This window comes from Vigna unguiculata, chromosome 3, assembly GCF_004118075.2.
Source record: "Vigna unguiculata cultivar IT97K-499-35 chromosome 3, ASM411807v1, whole genome shotgun sequence".
Classification (NCBI taxonomy): Eukaryota; Viridiplantae; Streptophyta; class Magnoliopsida; order Fabales; family Fabaceae; genus Vigna; species Vigna unguiculata.
Genome location: NC_040281.1, coordinates 56,998,644 through 57,004,329, shown reverse-complemented (window position 1 = coordinate 57,004,329; position 5,686 = coordinate 56,998,644).

The window sequence follows — 5,686 nt, the reverse complement described above, 5'->3', positions numbered from 1 at the left end:
ATCATACAGTTGGTTTTCGTTGTGACACGCGCCCAATGTTGGGTAGGCTGGTGGGGCCCAGTTTACGTTGGGGATGGTGAGGTACGAGCTGGTAATAGGTTGAGCTGACCGTCAAACTTTTGTCATTATGCGACGCCAAGCCAACGCGCTGCACCACGCGCCATTGCCAGTTCGAGAACGCCTCTTGCCACTCACAATCTGCCACCTGTAATTTTTCCCTTTTTAGAATTTTCTAACTTTTTATTGGCTTTTCTTCTCTATTTGTCTGCTACTACTTTATTACGTCTGAGTGAGTTCAAAAAGTAAAATAAATATACTTATCATAAACTTCTTCATTAAGGAATGTTTATTATGCCAAGGATGTTTTCAAAAATACGACCAAAGTATGGAGTTAAAGCTAGGTTGTTTAGTTCAAATTTTTTTTCTAAAAATAGTCAAACTTGTTACTTTTTTTTCCTTGCCAAACAGAGAATTGAATTGTATCTTTTACATTTATAAATATACTCTTAAATTAATTATAAAATCAATAAGGTTTTAAAATTACACATTTTTACTCATAGATTTCATTATCTTCGTTCCATTATATATTTATAGATGACACATAGATCTATATTATAAAAAGTATTAATCAAGAGATATATATTGATGTCTTATAAAATATTTATATTAAGTATATTATATTAGAGACATACACCTGAGTTATAATATGTCTTTTATATTTATATTCTTGGACTTGATTAGTCACAATAAATTTAAAATATTTATATTCAATGTGTTCTTAAGTTCTTATTCACTTTTCAAACATAAGTGGTAAGTGTTATGATAAACTCCCATTCAACTTTAAAGAAATTCAAATACTTAACTTTATATTCAAATTCAACTATCTAAAAAAATAATGTCCAAACTCAATGTAGCACTTACTTCAAACTCTAAAATCAAACAATACAAAACTAAATATTTTACATTTTCAAACAAATTTCAATGGAGTTATCACTTAATTATTAAAATTAACTTAACAATCATTTTCAATTTATTTACAGAATGCAAAATGCATATAATTTCTTTTACCTAGAAAATTGTTCGAAGTACGATTAACACCACCAATTATTAGAAAAAAAATCAAATTTTTAGATCTGAACTACATAGTTAAGCACTATCAAATTTCAACTTCGAAATATTCATTTTACTCGACTAACCAAACTAAGACAGATATCAAACACGAGCAAGAAAAGTTAAAAAAAATAATAAAAAAATAAAATAAAATAAAATAAATCTTTAAAACTATTTCAATTAGCATAAGGTAGAGTTGGATCTTGAAAAAAAAGTTAAAAGAAAAAAAAATGTTGGAAAGGTAGAGATTGGTCTTAAGAAAAAAGAGTTAAAGTTAAGAAAGAAAAGAAGGTGTTGGAAGAAAGAAGAAAAAAAGTAAGAGAGGAGAAAAAAAAGGATTAAGAGTAAAAAGATAAGAAAGGCATTGAAGGAAAGAAGAAAAAGCCAAGGAGAAAAAGGAATTCACGAACTAAAGAAAAAGAAACACAGAATTCTACACTTGTGAATTTAAAAGTAAATAAATTTTTTATATGATTCTAAAAAAATTAATATAATATATTCTCAATAATATTGAAAATTGCATAAATGTTTAATTATAATTATTTACTATTATTCCAAAAAAGTATTTATAAATTGGGAGGGATATAGATGTTAAATTAATATTTAAAAATTTGTAAATAATATGATAAAACAAAGAAAATAGTACACTTTCAATATTGACTATTAATATTTATTTACATTAAATATGAACAAAGTAAAGAGTTGATTTGGGAATCAGAGAAAAAAATTAGGAAGTAAATTAATTAAAAAACAAAGGCCATATTTGTTAATAAAGTATGATATATTAGACTATTTTCTTTAATTTTTTGAAAAATGAAAATTTTATAATATGAGGTATTGTTGTAAGTTTTAAAATAATTGCAAAATTTAATATAATTGTAGAAAATAGTTTAATATAATTTATTATATATAACATTGAAAGTTTCATATATATATATATATATATATATATATATATATATATATATATATATATATATATATATATATATATATATATATTTGTGTGTGTGTGTGTGTAACTATTTATTTACTATTATTTTTAAATATTTTTAAATAATGAAAATTTGTACATATTGTGTAAATATTTTTAAATTTTAAAAAATATAATAAGAGAATGAGAATGCTACAAATTTTATTATTGACTATGAGTATTTATTTATATTAAGTATACACAAGGTAAAGAGTTGACTTCGGAATAAAAAATATATAAATAAACGAACGTCATCTTGATTAACAGAGTACAAATGTTAGATTAATTTTTTTTATTTTTTTGAAAAATATTACAATACGAGATGTTGTTGTGAATTTAAAAATAATTAGAAATTTTTATATAATTGTACAAAATGTTTTAATATAGTTTAGTAAATGCTGAAACTTGCAGAATGTGTAATTATAATTATTTAAGAAAATAATTTTTAATCGGGAAAATTTTGGGTGTTGTAGAAATATTTTAAAGTTTTAAAAATTGTAGTAAAACAAAGAGAATAGTACAATCATCGATGACGAATATTTTTTTTTATATTAAATATGAATAAGTTAAAAGACTTGACTTGGGAGTCAACGAAGAAACTAGAAAAACTTTAAATATGAATATTTATTTATATTAAATATGGTAAATTTATATTTTAAACAGCAGTTTTAAATTTCAATTACCTGAGATGCTTATTCAAACAAAACTCTCTTTCCAAACTATAAAATTAACATTTGATTCAGAGTTAAGTTTATAAAAGATTTAGGTATTTTGAATCGAGTTTCTATCAAATTTTATAGACATGTTAAGTATTTGAAGTGTTACAATTGAGTATTTACCATTCCCTTTATTTCTTTTTAAGTTAACTCATATTATTACATTATTGATTACTTATTTAATATCTCAATAAATGACAAAAATTCAATAAAAAATATAAAATATTCAATATTCAATAAACATAATTTTTTTTAATAAATATCAAATTAAAGAATATCAAAATTTATTAAATATTAAATTAATGATCAAAGAAAGTAAATCAGATAAGTTTTCATATTAAAGTTTACATGAATATTTTTTGAGAGCGAAACATTCATAATAAAAAATAAAAATATTAAGAAAGAATAATTTCTTTTAACTATATTTCCTTTTTCATAATCTCTTTGTTTATGAATTAGGTTAACTTTAAAAACTGCTTTAATTCGACTTTTGTAGTCTCCAATAGAACGATACATATTTGTATTATTCTTAGTATACAGGTATAAAATTAATCCACCCACTAGTGCAGATTTGGGATTTTACCTCGCCTTATAGGCCTCGGTTATGAGGGAACCGAAGCCTATAAGGAGGCGGTGGTAGTTTTGAAATTAAAGGGAACTTATAGGCCTCGGTTCAGTCAAAAACCGGTGCCAAATGCCGCTTTAGGCCTCGGGTCTTAAGAAACCGGTGCCAAAGAGGGGTTATAGGCCTCGGTTAAGGAGGCCCGAAGCCAAAAGGTTGCCAGAAATTGACCTATAGGCTTCGGTTAGGGAGAAGCCGGTGCCAAAGAGGGGTGATAGGCCTCGGGTGTTAGGAAACCGAGGCCAAAGAGGGGTTATATGCCTCGGTTCTGCGTGGAACCGAGGCCATATCGTTTGATTAGGGCTCAAAATCAGAACCCCTTCTTCCTCGCGCGCGCAGCTGCCATTTCTCCTCTGCAAATTCCGGCGACCACGCGAGCCTCCTGCCACCACGCGAGCCTCCTGCCACCACCACGCGAGCCTCCACGCGAGCCTCCACCAGCCACCGCAGTCTCGTCGCGCCTCCAGCCACCACCACGCGAGACCACCACGCGAGCTCTTGCGCCGTCTCGTCTGGCGTCCGTCCACCACCACGCGAGACCACTGCCGCTGTCTCGTCCCTCTCTCTGTCTCTCTGCAAGTGTTCCGGCGTCCCTCTACCACCACGCGAACACTTTCGTTCTTTTGCCGCAATTGTCGCGCCGCAGTTTTCTTTAAGGTAAATTTCGAACGCGTTTTTGTTTGATTTTCTGTTTTTGTGTATGTTAATTTTAAATTTTAGTTATTGTGAGTGTTAATTTGGATTGAGATAGAAATTGTTTGGAGTGTTTTGATTAATTTTGTGAAAGGATTGAGTCTCAATTTAAGAGCATTGTGTCTTCAGACGTAGAGCATTAAGTCTGAATTTAATTTAAGAGAATTGTAAAAACACTATAATTAAATAGGTAATATATGATGTTAAGGAAATTGTTGTTTTTGCTTTTATTTGTTACTTATGACTTTCTCTTGTGTTTTTTGTTATCTCTTGTAGCTTTCGAACGCGTTGAATTGCATCATCTTCCAGTGTCATCTGCTCTTTTTACGCGCTCTCAGGTTCCTAATTCTAATATTTTCCTATTATGCCAATCTGTTGTTTGCTTTATATATTTTATTAATTATTTGTTAAAACATGTTGTTTGTTTTTTCTTATATGTGAGTTAGCCTTAGTTTCCCGTTTGAGATTCAATACGTAAATTATGTATTGTCCCCGAGTTTTCATTTTGAAAAAATTACATTTTTTTAAAATTAGATATAAGGGGATACAATACTAATAATTTAAATGTATTGAATCTTGAATTGTCCGATTGGACAGTTTAAGAAGATTAATCACTTTCTAGTAATTTATTAGTGCATATATATTTAAAATACATATCTTAAAATTCATGAATATTTGTCAATTGTGTTTTGTATTGATCTTCGGGTGCATATTTGATTGTGGTTTATAATCACTTTCATTTCGTGTATCCTGAAGGCCAATGCGAAATGCTGGCAAAATTTCGTGAAATTTAAGATATGTATTTTAAAAGTAATATGTACCAATAAAATAAGGAAAGTGAATCTTCTTAAATGGGATAGGGTCTTGTATGGTGTTCTCTCCAGGTTTGATATTTCTATCCATATCTTCATGATTGTTTGCTTGATTTTCTTCATTAATTAATTGTAACGTTGTTAATATAATGTAGTGTAATAGACAAACCGGCTCATATGAGTGCGGTTACTATATAATGCAATGGATGACAACCACTGTGCGTGCTCGTATTACAACAAATTGGGAAACGGTAATATATATTTGAATTAAAATGAATACTTTGCAATATTTCATTTTTATATACTAACTTAACTTAATCTATTATTTTGTAGACATTCAAGAGTCCTGCAGCAATTCCCGCAAAGTCCATCAAGTTTGGTAGGATAGCATGTGCCAAATATATAATTGAAATGTACAATACTATTGATTAGAACATGTATCTTGATTGTAAATGATTTGTAATTGTCTTTTAAATGAATTTGAATTGTGGATGTGTTTTAAAATATTTTGTTCTGGTCTATTCTGGTCTGTGCTGGGTGCTGAACAAAATTTGCAGGTTTAAATGTGGGAATAACACCAAAACAGAAACTGCATTTAAAAAAAAAACAGAGTATTAGGCCTCGGTTCATACCACAAACGAAGCAAAAAGTGTACTTTTGGCCTCGGGTGCAGCCAAAACCGAGGCCAAAAGGTTATCGAATTTAAAAAAAAAAAAAAAAACACCATATGGCCTCGGGTGCAACAAAAACCGAGGCCAAA